Source organism: Macrobrachium rosenbergii, chromosome 55 (genome assembly GCF_040412425.1).
Source record: "Macrobrachium rosenbergii isolate ZJJX-2024 chromosome 55, ASM4041242v1, whole genome shotgun sequence".
Taxonomy (NCBI): Eukaryota; Metazoa; Arthropoda; class Malacostraca; order Decapoda; family Palaemonidae; genus Macrobrachium; species Macrobrachium rosenbergii.
The window spans coordinates 13613997-13633735 of NC_089795.1; the positions used below are offsets into that span (position 1 = coordinate 13613997).

The 19739-nt window shown below is 39.5% G+C and overlaps 1 protein-coding gene across 3 annotated transcripts in view; it reads left to right on the forward strand.

Moving 5' to 3' along the window:
• The window catches only part of LOC136835931 (streptococcal hemagglutinin-like), a 601990-nt gene that overhangs the window by 192512 nt on the left and 389739 nt on the right, over window positions 1-19739 (forward strand). The gene's annotated exons all lie outside the window — the stretch shown is intronic.

Below are 19739 nucleotides of genomic sequence, written 5' to 3' on the forward strand. Positions count from 1 at the left end.
ATGTCTCCATCCCTTTGTGCTAATGAGTGCAAAGTCTCTAGCCCCCTTGCACTGGTGAGTGTAATGTCTCCACCCCTGTGCACTAATGAGTGTAATGTCTCCACCCCTGTGTACTAATGTGTATAATGCATCCACCTCTGCGCACTAATTATTGTAATGTCTCCACCCCTGTGCACAAATAAATGTAATGTTTTCACCCCCGTGTACTAGAGCGTAGTGTCTCCACCCCTGCGGGCTAATGTCCACCCCTGTGCACTAATAATTATAAGGTGTTCACCCTGATGCACTAATGAGTGTAATGTCTCAACCCCTGTTAACTAATGAGTGTAAGGTGTAAACCTCTGTTTACTAATGAATGTAATGTCTCCAACCCTGCGCACTAATGAGTGTAAGGTGTCCATCCCTGTGCACTAATGAGTGTAATGCTTTCACCCCCGTGCAATAATGAGTGTATTTCTCCATCCACTTGCACTAATGGGTGTAATGTCTCCACCAGTGTTCACTGATGAGTGTAAGGTTTCCACCCCTGTGTGTTAATGAATTTAAGGTCTCCACCCCATTGCACTAATGAGTGCAATGTCTCCACCCCTGTGCATTAATGAATGTAAGGTCTCCACCCCTCTGCACTAATGAGTGCAATGTCGCCACCCCTGTGCATTAATGAGTGTAAGGTCTCCACCCCTGTGCACTAATGAGTGTTATGTCTCCACTCCTATGAACTAGTGAGTGTAATGTCTCCACCCCTGTGCAGTAATGAGTGTAATGTCTCCAGCCCTATGCACTAATGAGTGTTATGTCTCCACTCCTGTGAACTAGTGAGTGTAATGTCTCCACCCCTGTGCACTAATGAGTGTAATGTCTCCAAACCTTATGCACTAATGAAAGTAAAATCTCTACCCCTGTGTTATAATGAGTGTAATAGCTCCATCCCTGTGCACTGATGAGTGTAAAGTCTCCATCCCCCTGCACTAAAGAGTGTAATGTCTCCCCCACTGTACACTAATTAGTGAAATGTTGCTACCCCTGTGCACTAATGAGTGTAATGTCTCCACCCCTGTGTGCCAATAATTGTTAGGTGTCCACACAGTATACTAATGAGAATAAGGTCTCCTGCCCTGTGCATTAATTAGTGTATTGTCACCACCCCTGTTCACCAATGAGTGTAATGTCTCCACCCCTGTGCACTAATGAGTGTAATGTCTCCACCCCTGTGCACTAATGAGTGTAATGTCTCCACCACTGTACACTAATGAGTGTAATGTCTCCATCCTTGTGCAATAATGAGTGTAATAACTCCATACCTGTACACTAATGAGTGTAATGTCCCCAACCTGAGCACTAATATGTGCAATGTCTCCACCCCTGTGCACTAATGAGTGTAAGGTCTCCTGCCCTTTGCACTAATAAGTGTGTTGTCTCCACCCCTGTGTGCTAATGAGTGTAATGTCCACCACCCCTTTGCATTAATGAATGTAAGGTGTCCACCCCAGCTCACTAAAGTGCGTAAGATCTCCACCTTTTGCACTAAAGAATTTAATGTTTCTGACCTTGTGCACTAATGAGTGGATGGTCTCCACCCCTATGCACTAATGAATATCAACCCCTGTGAACTCACTAGTGTAATATCTCCACCCCTGTGCAATAATGAGTGTAATGTCTCCACCCCTGTGCACTAATAAAAGTAATGTCTCCACCCCTGTGCACTAATGAGAGTAACGTTTCCACGTCTGTGCATTAACGAGTGTAATGTCTCCACCCCTGTGCACTAATGAGTGCAATGTCTCCACTTCTGTGCATTAATGAGTGTAATGGCTCTATTCCTGTGCACTAATGAGTATAATGTCTCCACCTCTGTGCACTATTGAGTGTAAGGTCTCCACACCTGTGCACTAATGAGTGTAATATCGCTACCCCTGTTCACTAATGACTGTAATGTCTCCACCCCTTTGCAGTAATGAGTGTAAGGTCTCCATGCCTGTGCACTAATGAGTGTAATGCCTCCACCCATCTGTAATAATGAATCTAAAAGCTCCGCCCTTGTGCACTAATGAGTGTAAAGTGTCCACCTCTGTTTACTAATGAGTATAAGTTTTTTACTTCTTTGAACAAATGAGTGTAATGTCACCACCCTTGTGCACTAATGAGTGTAAGGTGTCCTCCAATCTGTACTAATGAGTGTAATATCTTCACCTCAGGGCACTAATGAATGCAATGACACCACCCCTCTGCACTAATGAGTGTAATGTCTTCATCCCTTTGAAATAATGAGTGTAATGTCTCCACCCTTTTGCATTAATTAATGTAAGGTCTCCACCCCCGTATAGTAATGAATATAATTTCTCCATCCCTGTGCACTAATGAGTGTAATGTCTCCACCCTTGTACACTAATTAGTGTAAGGTCTCAACCCCTGTTCACTAATGAGTATAATGTCTCCATAACTGTGCACTAATGAGTGTAATGCTTCCACCCATGAGCATTGATGAGTGTAAGGTCTCCACCCTGTACAATATTGAGAGTAATGTCTCGTACCCTGTACACTAATGAGTGTAATGTCTACAGCCCTGTGCACTAATGAGTGTAAGGTCTCCACATCTGAGCACTAATGACTGAAATGTCTCTGACATTGTGCAGTAGTGAGTGACATGTCCCCACCTCTTTGCATTTAATGAGTGTAATGTCTCTACCCCTGACCCCAGTGTAATAATGAATGTGACATCTCCACCCCTGTGCACTAATGAGTGTAATATCTCCACCTCTGTGCACTAATGAGTGTAATGTCTCCACCCCTGTGTCCTAATGAGTGTAATGGCTCCATCACTGTGCAGTAATGAGTGTTAAGCATCCATCCATGTGTAACAATGAGTGTAAGGTGTCCACCCCTGTTAATAAATGAGTATAATGTCTCCACTACTTTCCACTAAGAGTGTAATGTCTCCATCTCTGTGCAATAATTAGTGTAATGTCCCCATTCTTGAGCGCTAATGAGTGTAATGTCTCCAAACCTGTGCAATAATGAGTGAAATGTCTCCTCCCTTTTGCACTAATGAGTGTAATATTTCCACCCCTGTGCACGAGGGTGTAATGTCTCCATCCCTGTGCACTAATGAGTGTAAGGTGTCCACTCCTGTGCACTAATAAGTGTAATGTCCCCAAACCTGTGCAGTAATGAGTGAAATATCTCCTCCCTTGTGCACTAAGGAGTGTAATGTCTCCAACTCTGAGCAGTAACAAACGTAATTTCTCCATCCCTTTGCACTAAAGAGTGTATGTTTCCACCACTGGTCACTAATGAGTGTAAGGTCTCCACCCATGTACACTAATGAGTGTAATGTCTCTACCCCTGTGCGCTAACGAGTGTAATGTCTTCACAACTGTGCACTAATGAGTGCAATGTCTCCACCCATGTGCATTAATGAGTGTAAGGTCTCTGCCCCTGTGCACTAAAGAGTGTAATTTCTCCACCCCTGTGCACTAATATGTGTGTAATTTCTCCACCCTTGAGCACCAATAATTGTAAGGTGTCCACCCCTGTGCACTAATGAGTGTAAGGTCTCTAGCCCCCTTACGCTAGTGAGTGTAATGTCTCCACAACTGTGCACTAATGAGTGCAATGTCTCCACCCCTCTGCATTAATGAGTGTAAGGTCTCTACCCCTGTGCACTAATGAGTGTTATGCCTCCAGTCCTGTGCACTATTGAGAGTAATGTCTTCACCTCTGTGCACTAATGAATGTAATGTCTCCACCCCTGTGCACTAATGAGTGTAATGTATCCACCCCTGTGCACTAATGAGTGTAATGTCTCCACCTCTGTACACTATGAGTGTAATAACTCCGCCCCTATGCACTAATTAAAGTAAAGTCTCTACCCCTGTGTTATAATAAGTGTAATGGTTCCACCCCTGTGCACTAATGAGTGTAAAGTGTCCATCCCTCTGCACTAACGAGTGTAATGTCTCCCCCACTGTGCACTAGTGAGTGTAATGTCTCCACCCCTGTGTGCCAATAATTGTTAGGTGTCCACCCCGTATACTAATGAGTGTAAGGTCTCCAGCTCTGTGCACTAATTAGTGTATTGTCACCAACCCTGTGCACCAATGAGTATAATGTCTCCACCCCTGTGCACTAATGGGTGTAATGTCTCCACCACTGTACACAAATATGTGTAATTTTTCCAACCCTATGCACCTATGAGTGTAAAGTGTCCATCAATGTGCACCGATAACTGTAAGGTGTCCACCCCTGTGCACTAATGAGTGGAAGGTCTCCCGCCCTTTGCACTAATAAGTGTGTTGTTTCCACCCCTGTGTGCTAATGTGTGTAATGTCTCCACCGCCCCTGTGCACTAATGGGTGTAATGTCTCCACACCTGTGCACTAATAAGTGTAAAGTGTCCATCCCTGTGCACTCATGAGTGTAAGGTCTCCACACCTGTGCGCTAATGAGTGTAATATGTTAACCCCTATGTACTGAGGAGTGTAATGTCTCCACATCTCTGCACTAATGAGTGTAATGTCTCCACCCATGTGCACTAATGAGTGTGATGTCTCCACTACTGTGCACTAATGAGTGTAAGACTTCACCCATGTGAATTAATTAGTGTAAGGTCTCCACCTCTGTGCATCAATGAGTGTAAAGTGTTCTCCCCTGTTTTTCTAATAAGTGTAGTATCTCCACGCCTCTGCACTAATGACTGTAATGTCTTCACCCCTCTGCACTAATGAGTGTAATGTGTCCACCACTGTGTACTAATAAGTATAATGTCTGGATCCCTCTGCACTAATGAATGTATGGTGTCCACCCCCATGCACTAATGTGTTTAATGTCTGCACCCTTGTACTGTCTCCACCCCTGCTCACTAATGAGAGTAATGTCTCCACCCCTGTGCACTAATGAGTGTAAGGTCTCCACCTGTGTGCACTAATGAGAGTAAGGTGTTCACCCCTGTGTACTAATGAGTGTAATGTCTCCACCCCTCTGCACTAATGAATGTAATGTCTACACCCCTGTGCATTAAAGAGTGTAATGTCTCCACTCCTTTGCACTAATGAGTGTAATGTCTACTACCCTGTGCACTAATGAGTGTAATGTCCACACCCCTGTGCACTAGTGAATATAATGCGTCCACCCCTTTGCACTAATGAGTGTAATGTCTCCATCCCTGTACACTAATGAGTTTAATGTCCCCACGCCGTTCACTAATGTGTGTAATGTATCCAATAATTGCAAGGTTTCCACCCCTGTGCACTAAAAGTGTAAGGTCTCCAGCCCTGTGCGCTAAGGAGTGTAATGTCTTCACCCCTGTGCACTAATGTGTGTAATGTCTCCACCCTTGTGCAACAACAATTGTAAGATGTCCACCCCTGTGTACTAATGAGAGTAAGTTCTCCAGTCCTGTGCACTAATGAGTGTAATGTTTCCACCCTTGTGCACGAATAATTGTAAGGTGTCCATCCCAGTGCACTCATGAGTGTAAGGTCTGTAGCCCTGTGCACTAATGAGTGTGTTGTCTCCACCCCTGTGCGCTAAGGAGTGTAATGTCTCCACATCTGTGCACTTACGGGAGTAAAGTGTCCACCCCTGTGCGCTAATGAGTGTAATGTCTCCACATCTGTGCACTTATGAGTGTAAAGTGTCCACCCTGTGCACTAATGAGTGTAATGTCTCCACATCTGTGCACTTACGAGTGTAAAGTGTCCACCTCTGTGTGCTAATGAGTGCAATGTCTCCACAGCTGTGAACAAATGGATGCAATGTCTCCACCCCTGTGCACCAATGAATGTTAGTTCTCCACCTCTGTGCACTAATGAGTGTAAGATGTTAACCTCTCTTCACTAATGAGTGTAATGTCTCCACCCATGTGCACTAATGAGTGTAATTTCTTCCCCACTGTGCACTAATGAGTGTAAGTCTCCACCCCTGTGCACTAATGAGTGTGAGATCTCCACCTCTGTGCACTAATGAGTGTAAGGTGTCCACCCCTGCGTAATCATACATGTAATGTCTCCACCCCTCTGCACTGATGAGTGTAATGTCTACACCCCTGTGCAGTAATGAGTGTAATGTGTCCACCACTTTGCACTAATGAGTGTAATGTGTCCACCACTTTGCACTAATGAGTGTAATGTCTGGATCCCTGTGCACTAGTGAATGTAAGGTCTCCACCCCCGTGCACTAATGTGTGTAATGTCTACACCCTTGTGCATTAATGAGTGTATGGTCTACATCCCCATGTGCTAATGAGTGTAATGTCTCCACCCGTGTGCACTAATGAGTGTAATGTCTCCACCCCTATGCCCTGATGATTGTAATGTCTCCACCCCTCTGCACTAATGAGTGTAATTTCTCCACTCCTGTGTATTAATGACTGTAATGTCTCCACTCTTGTGCTCTAATGAGTGTAATATCTCTACCCCTGTGCACTAATGAGTGTAATTTTTTCACTCCTGTGTACTAATGATTGTAATGTCTCCAATCCTGGGCTCTAATGAGTGCAATGTCTGTACCCCTGTGCACTAATGAATGTAAGGTCTCCAACCCCTATTCATTAATGGGTGTAACGTGTCAACCCCTGTATGTAATGTCTCCAACCCTGTGGTGAAATGCACAGCCGTATGAGGCTCAGTTAGCACGCCTGCAATGGCAAAATGTTCCGTAGACCAATTTGGATGCACGATAACTTCTAAATCTTACACATGCCAATGTTCTTTTTAATACCATCAAAAATGTCAAATAGAAAAAGAAGATTTTTACAAATATTGTCGCGAATTTTTCCCCGCGACTGAGAGGGTTCTAAGTCCCGGGTGGTATGGGAATAGGATGATTAGGTCTGAAGGGCACTATCAGCAAACATCGAAGCTAAGGTCCATCATTAAGATAAAATAACTATTAAAAAATAACTATTTAAATTTAACATACATTAAAGCACACCTTAAGGACCACGCGGTCGGGTACAAGACACAACTCTGAAAGAAAAGTTATACAAAACCCATAAAACTCAAAAAACAGGCGTCTGAAAGTTACAGTTTTATTCAAACCTTATTCCTGAGTAATCCGACTATACTTTATCCGAATATCAACTACACGCCTCGGATGGCAAAAATGCAGTGGGATTAAATTAGCAAACTATATGAACCGGCTCTTGACTACAAATGAACCACTTGGCTGGGGAAGTGACAAGATGGAGTGAGCTCAGCTTACCTCTATGATATGCCCCCGAGAAAGACACATATCGCCCCTTTGCATGTCTCGTCGTTACCTCGGTTCCCTTTCAAAATTTCTGCTTTGGTTATTTTATTAAAGAATGTATTTGAATCATTTAAAAGAGCCTCTCCGATATTCATGATACTGCCAATACCGACAATTCGCCGGACACAAATAACACTCGAGCATTTGCAGAAAAATGAGGACCACGAACTCTGCTGCCTGCTTACCACTTCCCCTCGTGAAGGATTGTCGAGAAAAAACGGATCCAATTTTCTCACGACAAATATGAAGGAGAATTCAGATATATAGCAGAGAAAGAATTTGGAAATATTGTTTATTTTTTTAACAAATGAATGGTTTAATAGGAATCACAGAGGCCTCGAATGCATGGTAACTGGTAACGACGTGTGAAGGGAATGCTTAAAACCCCTCTAAAAACACCTAGAACTGCCCATTTTGATAGCTTAAACCAAGAAAAACCCTGTAAAAATGCTTATACCTAAGTATTTTAATAGTTATATCACAAAAAGTGCATTTATTCATGAAAATTATATGAAAATACAGTAATTAGTGAATATTTCCCAGTGAAAAATACCGCAAATGGGCGAATTTTCCGCGAATGATGGCTAGATATGTTCCACAGAGAAACCCGCGAATGCATGAGTCCGCGAACCAAGAGAACGCGAATACGGGGGGGTTTACTGTACACTAAATATCAAGATGTGAATTCCATTTATGAGCTGAAACTGGCTAGAAAACACACTTTTGCTGAATATATGGGATAAACATAATTTACTGTTGTTTTTCTTTAATAATTCGAAAGAATATATTGACTTTCTTTAGACGTTGTTGCTCTTTAATTATATTCTGAAGTATTTATTCAACTTTTTATTAATTAATATTTTTCTACTATCAATATTATCTACCATCCATTCCAGATGTTAATAATAGATGGAAATACATAATTTTTTTTTTCTGTTTTACCTCATTATGGAGAGTGTGAACATTTTTATCTCAAGGAGTGAGGGATTCAGTCCTCAGCCGTACGGTTTCAGAATTAGGTCCAATGGACAATTCGAGGAGGCCATTCACTGCTGAAATTATCAGTCATATATTTGCATAACGGCTGTAAAAGAACACATTTTTGGCTACGAAAACCTAATACCACACAAATGCTTATAAACAAAATCATGCTGCAGATTGTAGGATTCCCAGCCTTTCATATGTCAAGCAAGGATCATTAGGGCTAGCCAAACATTTATAGGTTAATATTGAACATTTTTTTTTTATATTTGATTATGATAAGTAAAGAAAATGTAATAAATAGTTTTGTTTTTAATGCTGTATACGCAAAACATATAGACCATCAATTTTGAGTGCTAAAATAAAACCCACCTTCAGACTGAAAATAAACGAATGTAAAAAAAATGTCTAAACATGCTTTTATTAAAATGCACTAAAAAGTATCAAAAAATATTTTGAGACAAGATAGGATTTTCTTACAATAATTCATGTCTACAAAAATAAAAGCATGGGCGCCAAGCATTGAAGGAAATACTACAATAAATAAAAAATCTATTTCTTTTCTTGTAGAATTTCCTTCCATGTTTGGCGACAACGCTTTTATTTTTGTAGACATGAATTATTGTAAGAAAATCCTGGCGTGTCTCAAAATATTTTTTTTCTACTTTTTAGTGCATTTTAATAAAAGTACGTTTAACAAATTTTTTATAGATTTTTTTATTTTAGACTTTTTAGTTTTGACAGAAATTGTAACCGATTTATGATTGTTGTTAACGAAACTGATATCCGTTTACGGGGTAGGGTGAGGGAGAAGGGGGGGGGAGGGGAATGGGGAAGGGAGGTTAAGAGGGAAGGAGGAAGGGATTAGGAAAGTGAGGGGAAGGGGAAATGGGGAGACCTTACCTTACAGACCTTACAGTTCGTTCCGGCTGCCCCAGGTCCCTCAGTGTGAGGAACCTCTGATGTCCATCAGAGAATTGCTAATGCATCTTCCAGTATATTTTGCATCTTCCACACTTGGATGGCCTGGGATGCAGCTTAGATATTTGTCAAGCTTATTCTTAAACACATCTATGCTCACTCCTGATATTTTCCTCAGATGAGCTGGTAACACATTGAATAGACGCTGCATTATTGATGTTGGTGGATTAATGTCCTGTGTGCTTTCCTTAGTTTTCCTGGTATAGTTTTGGGCACTATTAATCTAGCTCTTCTTGCTCTTTCTGATATTTTTAGCTCCATGATGTTTTCGGTAATTCCTTCTATCTGTTTCCATGCCTGTTTTATCATGTAATGTTCTCTTCTCCTTTCGAGACTATATAATTTTAAGAATTGTTGTCTTTCCCAGTAGTCAAGGTCCGTAACTTCTTCTGTTCTAGCTGTAAAGGACCTTTGTACACTCTCTATTTGTGCAATATCCTTTTGGTAGTGTGGGTACCATATCATATTGCAATATTCAAGTGGACTACGTACATACGTTTTATAAAGCATAATCATGTGTTCGGCTTCTCTTGTTTTGAAGTGCCAGAACAACATTCCCATTTTTACTTTGCATTTTGCCAATAGTATTGCTACTTGATCATTGCATAACATATTCCTATTCAACATCACACCAAGATCTTTAACTGCTTCCTTATTTGTGATTGTCTCATTATTAGGTCCCCTATATGCATATAGCATTCCTTCTTTATTACCATAATTTATTGATTCAAATTTATTAGAATTAAATACCATCCTATTTACCTCTGCCCATTCATATATTTTCTTTAGGTCTCTTTGTAGTGAGTTCCTATCTTCATCACAAGTAATTTCTCTACTTATTCTTGTGTCATCGGCGAAACTTCTCACTACCGAGTCCTTAACACTACTGTCTATCTCTGAAATCATAATAACAACACTGTACCTTGTGGCACACCGGATATTACCTTAGCTTTATCCGATTTCTCATCATTTGCAATCACTATCTGTTTTCTGTTTTGCAAAAATTCTTTAATCCATCTTCCTACTTTGTCCACAATATTATGTTTTCTAACTTTTTTTGCTAATATATTATGGTCTACCTTGTCAAAAGCTTTTGCAGAGTCTAGGTAAACCACATCTCTATCTTTTTCGTTTATCATATTTTTATGTTTTCATGGTGGACTAACAGTTGGGTTTGTGTACTTTTCCAGGTACAAAACCATGTTTCCCTATATTAAACAAACTATTTTTCATTAAATGTTTCATTATATTTTTCTTCATTACCCTTTCATACACTCTCTAATATGTGATGTTAGACTCACAGGTCTATAATTACTTGCCTCTAGTCTTGATCCACTTTTGAAAATAGGGGTAATATATGCTAATTTAGTTCATCATAAAATCTGCCTGTATCTACACTTTGTCTTAATGATATTGTGAGCGGCTTTGCGATAGAATGAGCTACTTTCTCTAACAAAATGGCAGGGACACCGTCTGGTCTGGCTGCTGATCCATTTTTAATTTCATTAATAGCCTGCACAATATAGGCTTCATTAATATCTATGTCCAATGAATATTCACTATTTTCATCCCTTATTTCTATATCATTATCTTCGTTATCAATCCTACATGTAAATTCTCTCTTATATCTTTCTGCTAATATGTTGCATATTTCATTTTTTCATTCATTAATTGTCCTTCAGTTCTTAGAGGGCCTGTTTCTACTCTTCTTTTATTCATCTTTTTTGCATATGAGTTAAATATTTAGGGGCTTTGCTTGATATTTTGAAGGGTCTTTTCTTCTAAGTCCCATTTTTCATTTTCTTTGATTGCATAATCTTTTGTTTTGCATTTTCTATATTAATTTTTAGTTTCATCACTTTTCATGCATTGTTTTCTTTTGCAAGACCTTTTTTCCACTTTCTGATTTTCCCGAAAAAGATCCTTCCGTCTCTTGGTATGCATGACTGATGTTTACTTTTCTTCTTCGGTATATATTTATCCACTATTTTCTCTAATATTTTATATAATATATCTGTGTTTACCTGTATTATCACTTACGAATATGTTTTCCCAGTCTTTGTTTAAGTCTTCATTTATTTCTGACAATTTTATATTCTTATTATAGAAACTATATTTTCCATATCCTTCCCACTTTTTGTCTCTTGCTTATCGCTGTTTTCACTTGCTTTGGAACGGACTGTTAATTCTATGACATTATGGTTTGAAATACTCATATTATACACTATTATTTCTTTAACATAATTCACCTTGTTCACGAATACTAGGTCTAAAATATTATCCTTTCTTGTTGGCAGGTGATTTATTTGCTGAATGTTATGTTCTAATAGCATATCTAATTGTTTTTCAAATTGCCTCTTATCTTTTGTGCTTCTATTATTCTCTTTTTTATATGTATAAATACAACCACAATCTCCTATTCGCTCTTTCCAATCTCAGAAAGGAAAGTTAAAGTCTCCGGATAGGAGTACAGTCCAGTCTTTGTGATTTCTACATATATCATCCAATTTGTCTATTATTATGTCAAACTCTTTAGTATTAGGTGGTCTGTATATTACAATGTTCACTAATTTTTCAGATTCAAATTCTACTGCCATTATTTCACAATCTGCGTTCCTATATTTCTCACAGATTTTTCCTTGATTGGTATTTCTCCCATATATCACTGTTCCCCCTTGATTCCTATATTTTCTATCTGATCTATAAGTTTGGAAACCCTTTATCTGGTCATCATTACCAGTCTCTTGGGAATACCATGTTTCACTTATATTCATTATATCTATTTTTTAATTTTGGGTTGGTTCTTGTAAGATCTCTATTTTTCTTTTTGAGTTACTCGAAACTAAACCTTGCGCATTCATCACTATGATGGTTTGCTTGTTATCCCCATTATCTAATATGGGTAATAATAAGGATTTTCCCATGCCTCTTTCTTGTTCTTATATGTTGTTTTTTTCTTCATTTCCAGAAATTCGGACATTAAAAAATCCAACTTTTCCAAAATATTTGATCTTCCATCTTCATATTTATTAATTTTGTGTATATATCTACATTTATCACCGTATCTGCACCACCCCCTGGCATCATAAATGCATTGCTTGTTCCTTGCCCTGTATCTAGGTGCGGATGCCTCATATCATGATGCTGACATATCATAATGTGGTGTTGGCTTGCTTTTTTCCTTCGTCTCATACTCTTTATTCCTTTCTTTATTTGCTTCATTTTTACTTTGATTTTTTATATGTACATGATTTGGATGGGGGGGGGAGAAAGGTAGGGGTGGGGGAAGGGGGAGGGGAAGTGGAGGGGGATGGAAGATGGCAGGGGAGGGAATAGGGAAGGGGAGGGGAGGACTTAACTAAATTAACACTTGAACATGTGCTCTGGAGGGGGGTAGGGGAGGAGGAAGAGGTAGGAAAGGGAAGATGGGGGGGAAAATGGGGAGGGGGAGAGGAAGGGAAGATGGAAGGTAAGGGGATGGGGAGGGGAGGAGAAAGGATGAGAGGGGAAGGGGAAGGAAGAAGGAGAGGGGAGGTAAATGAGAAGGGAATGGATGGGAAAGAGGAGGGGGAGGGGTGGATGAGGAAGGGGTAGGGAAGCGAAAGGGGAAGGAGAAGGGGAAGGGGGAAGGGGAAAGACCTTACCTTACTGGCCTTACAGTTCGTTTGGGTTGCCCCAGGTCCCTCAGTGTGAGGCACCTCTGATGTCTACCAGAGAATTGCTAATGCAACTTCCAGTATATTTTGCATCTTCAAGTCTTGGATGGTCTGGGATGCAGCTTAGATATTTGTTGAGCTTATTCTTAAACACATCTACGCCCACTCCTGATATGTTCCTCAGATGAGATGGTAACACATTGAATAGACGCTGCATTATCGATGTTGGTGCGTTGTGGATTAATGTCCTGTGTGCTTTCCTTAGTTTTCCTGGTATAGTTTTGGGCACTATTAATCTGCCTCTGCTTGCTCTTTCTGATATTTTTAGCTCCATGATGTTTTCGGTAATTCCTTCTATCTGTTTCCATGCCTGTATTATCATGTAATGTTCTCTTCTCCTTTCGAGACTATATAATTTTAAGAATTGTAGTCTTTCCCAGTAGTCAAGGTCCTTAACTTCTTCTGTTCTAGCTGTAAAGGACCTTTGTACACTCTCTATTTGTGCAATATCCTTTTGGTAGTGTGGGTACCATATCATATTGCAATATTCAAGTGGACTACGTACATACGTTTTATAAAGCATAATCATGTGTTCGGCTTCTCTTGTTTTGAAGTGCCAGAGCAACATTCCCATTTTTGCTTTGCATTTTGCCAATAGTATTGCTACTTGATCATTGCGTAACATATTCCTATTCAACATCACACCAAGATCTTTAACTGCTTCCTTATTTGTGATTGTCTCATTATTAGGTCCCCTATATGCATATAGCATTCCTTCTTTATCACCACAATTTATTGATTCAAATTTATCAGAGTTAAATACCATCCTATTTACCTCTGCTCATTCATATATTTTCTTTAGGTCTCTTTGTAGCGGGTTCCTATCTTCATCACAAGTAATTTCTCTACTTATTCTTGTGTCATCAGCGAAACTTCTCACTACCGAGTCCTTAACACTACTGTCTATCTCTGCAATCATAATAACAAACAGCGATGAAGCTAACACCGTACCTTGTGGCACACTAGATATTACCTTAGCTTTATCCGATTTCTCATCATTTGCAATCACTATCTGTTTTCTGTTTTGCAAAAAGTCTTTCATCCATCTTCCTACTTTGTCCACAATATTATGTTTTCTAACTTTTTTCGCTAATATATTATGGTCTACCTTGTCAAAAGCTTTTGCAAAGTCTAGGTAAACCACATCGCTATCTTATTCATTTATCATATTTTTATATGTTTTCATGGTGGACTAACAGTTTTGTTTATGTACTTTTTCCAGGTACAAAACCATGTTTTCCTATATTAAACAAACTATTTTTCATTACATATTTTTATTATATTTTTCTTCATTACCCTTTCATATACTTTATAATATGTGATGTTAGACTCACAGACCTATAATTACTTGCCTCTAGTCTTGATCCACTTTTGAAAATAGGGGTAATATATGCTAATTTATGTTCATCATAAATCCTGCCTGTATCTACACTTTGTCTTAATAATATTGCGAGCGGCTTTGCGATAGAATGAATTACTTTCTCTAACAAAATGGCAGGGCCACCGTCTGGTCTGGCTGCAGATCCATTTTTAACCCTTAGTGGACGGATTGAGCTTCAGTGTGAAGTAAAACTGGTTTGGGGAGGTGGACGGATTGAGCTTGAGTGTGAAGCAGAATTATGCACCACTGTTATGGTAATAATGATTCGAAACAAAGGTGCCAATGCTTCTATATGATATAAATTCACTAATGGCAACTTTTATACAGATGTAAGAGTTAGGCCAGTATCAGTAATGCTTGTGACTTCAAGGGAGAAGGTACTGCATCTCTCTCTCACATGAGTCTTTTTGTAAATTTGCTTGTAAATATACGAAGGGGTTGCTGTTGTTTTTTGTTTTTGCCTTTTACGATAGTATGCCGGTTGTAAATGTAATTTTACAAAGAAAATTTCAAAGAAATATTACAAAAAGCATGTAAAAGTAAAAAAACGTTACTGAATCTTCCTTCTTGTAAACTTACGTGAATATTTTACAACAAATATGCAAAAAATTTGTTACTGCTTTTATTTCTTATCTGTTTTGATATTGTGTGAGCAGTAATAATAATTTTACAAAATCCTAAAAACTTATTTATTAGAAAAAACATATATAATTTGGTAAAATTTACGATTGTCTTGTAAATGAGGCCCCACAAGAGTTTGTAAATAGTAATTTTCAACTTCTCGTGGAAGGTAGGGAAAATTTTTTAGAATTTTTTTATTTATACAGTGTGAATGCCATTGATGTGATTATTTTTTATTTTGCCGACCTCAAAGTTTCCCTGGTGTGGGGTGCTGCACATTGATAAATTATGCCGTCCCTTAAGGGTTAATTTCATTAATAGCCTGCACAATATCAGCTTCATTAATATCTATGTCTGATAAATATTCACTATTTTCATCTCTTATTTCTGTATCATTATCTTCATTATCAATTCTAGGTGTAAATTCTCTCTTATATCTTTCTGCTAATATGTTGCATATTTTCTTTTTTTCATTCATTAATCGCCCTTCAATTCTTAGAGGGCCTATTTCTACTCCTCTTTCATTCATCTTTTTTGCATATGAGTAAAATATTTAGGGGTTTTGCTTGATATTTTGTAGGGTCTTTTCTTCTAAGTCCCATTTTTCATTTTCTTTTGATAGTATAATCTTTTGTTCTGCATTTTCTATCTTACTTATTAGTTTCATCACTTTCCATGCATTCTTTTCTTTTGCAAGAACTTTTTTCCACTTTCTGATTTTCTGGAACAAGAGCCTCCTGTCTCTTGGTATGCATGACTGATGTTTACTTTTCTTCTTCGGTATATATTTATCCACTATTTTCTCTAATATTTTATATAATATATCTGTATTTACCTGTATATTATCACTTACGAATATTTTTTCCCAGTCTTTGTTTAATCCTTCATTTATTTCTGACCATTTTATATTCTTACTATAGAAATTATATTTTCCATATCCTTCCCACTTTTTTGTCTCTTGCTTATCTCTGTTTTCACTTACCTTGGAACGGACTGTTAATTCTGTTAATTCGATGACATTATGGTCTGAAATACTTGTATTATACACTATTATTCCTTTAACATAATTCACCTTGTTCACGAATACTAGGTCTAAAATATTATCCTTTCTTGTTGGCAGGTGATTTATTTGCTGAATATTATGTTCTAGTAGCATATCTAATAGCTTTCCAAATCGCCTCTTATCTTCTGCGCTACTATTACTCTCTTTTTTATATGTATAAATACAACCACAATCTCCTATTCGTTCTTTCCAATCTAAGAAAGGAAAGTTAAAGTCTCTGGATAGTAGTATAGTCCAGTCTTTGTGATTTCTACATATATCATCCAATTTGTCTATTATTATGTCAAACTCTTTAGTATTAGGTGGTCTGTGTACCACAGTGTTCACTAATTTTTCAGATTCAAATTCTACCGCTATTATTTCACATTCTGTGTTACTATATTTCTCACAGATTTTTCCTTGATTGGTATTTCTCCCATATATCACTGTTCCCCCTTGATTCCTATTTTTTCTATCTGATCTATAAGTTTGGAAACCCTTTATCTGATCATCATTACCAGTCTCTTGGGAATACCATGTTTCACTGATATTCATCATGCCTATTTTTTAATTTTGGGTTGGTTCTTGTAAGAACTCTATTTTTCTTTTTGAGTTACTTAAAACTAAACATTGCACATTCATCACTATGATGGTTTGCTTGTTATCCCCATTATCTAATATGGGTAATAATAAGGATTTTCCCATGCCTCTTTCCTGTTCTGATATGTTGTTCTTTTCTTCATTTCCAGAAGTTCGGACAATAAAAATCCAACTTTTCCAAAATATTTTATCTTCCATCTTCATATTTATTAATTTTTGTATATACCTACATTTATCACCATATCTGCACCACCCCCTGGCATCATAAATGCATTGTTTGTTCCTTGCCCCGTATCTAGGTGAGGATGCCTCATATCGTGATGCTGACATTTCATAACGTGGTGTTGGCTTGCTTTTTTCCTTTGTCTCATACTCTTTATTCCTTTCTTCATTTCCTACATTTTTACTTTGATTTTTGATATGTATTTGATTTTGATTTTTGTTCTTCATGGCTGCATTTTTTGTTGAGTCTACATCCTTTTCCTTCTCTCAAGTTTTTGCATATTTTTGGATGTAGATTGCTGCATTCATCCTCATAGCCGTCTAGATATGTACATTTGCCATAAATCTCATAGTTGTGACATATCTTGGAATGCTTGTAGTGACATCTTTCACCGAATCTGCAATTCCCTCTTTTCAAAAGGGTGCAGACTGTGTCTTTCTTTTTCTTTTTTTTTCTTGCTGCTTCCTGTCGGCATGTAGATCCGGGTACAACCTCTTTGGGATTTTATTTTGGGTTGTCATGTCATAATTTATTTCTTCGTTTGTATGCTGTTGTATTGCCTCATATGTAGAGTCTATGAGTTTCTCTGCATCCATACTCTTATCCTGTTCTTTGTTTCCCTTATTTTTTTCTATCTCCTCAATATTATTTTCTTCTTCTATTCTGTTTTCCTCTTCTTCCTCTTCCTCATCTTCTTCATCCTCTACTATTTGCACATGAAGTCTTGACTTAATGACATTGTTTATCCATGTTAGACATGTTGAGCAAAATACTCTTGTGTCCTTATTTTTATTTTGTTGGACTTCTGCACATGTAGGGTGAGTAGGTACGTGGCATGCATAGCATTTCCTTATCAGGTTTTGTGGATTTACAATGCTATACCACACATTACATAGATTACATACTTTAGGCATTTGTTTTCCTATTGCATCAATCAGTATATTCACTATATTCACCTTGTTCATTTTCTTTGTCGGAATGTGTTGAGTGACGTAAATTTTCTATATGTCTCTTAATCATTTGAAATTTCTTTGGTATTCCTTCACTTGTTTTCATTATGTTTTCTGCTGACTTGTTCCAGCTTGAAGGATCATATCCTTTCAATATGTCTGTGAATAATTTTGCATCTTTTTGGTTGGAGTTATTATTGATCTCAACAATAAGAAACCCTAGCTCCCTGCTTGCAAAGTCATCATACTGGTAATCTGCAAGGCAAGCAAGGTTCCTCCATCTCTTACCACTGTTGTTGTTAGACACTTCCATGATGTTCAGTTTTTAATAATTCACTCAAAAAAAAAAAAAACCTTAGTCGACGCGTTATCGTGCTATTCTGACTCTAATCTAATCACCAACAGTTCATGAACACTTCTAGCTATAGATCACTCGCTAATCGTATGTTATACTCGTGAACTTGGGTTGATTATTCAGACCAAGAACGAATATGTCTTCAGACAAGAATGGGCACTTCAGAGGGAAGGGGAGGGGAAGTTGGATGGGTGGGCGAAAAGGTAGGGTGGAGGAAGGGGGAGGAGAAGAGGAGGGGGATGGAAGATGGCAGGGGAGGGAATAGGGAAGGGGAGGGGAGGACACAACTAAATTAACACTTGAGCATGTGCTCTGGAAGGGGGTAGGGGAGGGGGGGGTAGGGAAGGTGGAAGTGGAGGGGATGGAGGGGAAGGGAAGGAAGAGGGAGGAGGAGGGGACACAGCTAAATTAACACTTGCTTGTGTGCTCCAGAAGGGGAAGAGGGAGGGAGGGAAGGGGGTGGAAGAGGGAAGGGTGAGGGGATGGAAGAAGGAAAGGGAGGAGGAGGACACAGCTAAATTAGCATTTGATCACATGCTCCAGAAGGGGAGGGAAGGGAGGGAAAGGGGGATGGAATAGGGAAGGAGGGGATGCAATAGGGAAGGGGAGGGTAGGGGAGGGCACAGCTAAATTAACACTTGATTGTGTCCTTCGGAATGGGAAGGAAAAGGGGAGGGGATGGAAGAGGGAATGGGAGGGGATGGAAGAGGAAACTGGTGGGGAGGACACAGGTAAATTAACACTTGGTTGTATGCACCAGGGAGGGGAGGGGTGGAAGAGGGAAGGGAGGGGAGAATACAGCTACATTAACATTTGATTGTATGCTTTGGAAGAGGGAGGGGAGGGAGATGGGTGGGGAAGGGGATGGAAGAGGGAAGTGGGAGGGGAAGGAAGTGGGAAGGAGGGGGGAAGAGGGAAGGGGAGGGGGGGGGAGGACACAGCTAAATTAACACTTATCATGTGCTGGGGAGGGGAAGGGAATGGAATAGGAAAGGGGAGGGGATGTAATAGGGAAGGGGAGGGGTAGGGGAGGTCACAGCTAAATTAACACTTGATTGTGTCCTTCGGAATGGGGAGGGAAAGGAGGGATGGAAGAGGGAATGGGAGGGGATGGAAGAGGAAAGGGTGGGGAGGACACAGGTAAATTAACGCTTGGTTGTATGCACCAGGGAGCGGGAGGGGATGGAAGAGGGAAGGGGAGGGGGAGAACACAGCTACATCAACATTTGATTGCATGCTTTGGAAAGGGAGGGGAGGGAGATGGGTGGGGAAGGGATGGAAGAGGAAGTGGGAGGGGAAGGAAGTGGGAGGGAGGGGAGGGAGGACAGCTAAATTAACACTTATCATGTGCTGAGGGGAGTGGGGATGGGAAGGGGGATGGAAAAGGGAAGGGGATGGAAAAGGGAAGGGGGAAGGGGATGGAAGGGGGAAGGGGTTATATAGAAGATAGATTCTGCCAAGTTTCATACAAATCCTGAGTTACAGGGAGAGGTCAGTGTAGGGTCACCAGAGGTCACTGATGACATACTGGGACTGAGTGACCATGCAAAATTTCAAGTCCATAGGACGAAGGGAACTGGTCGAAAACTGAGTTACAAGATTTGAGGACAGACAAACAGACAGAAAGACGCAGAAGTCAAG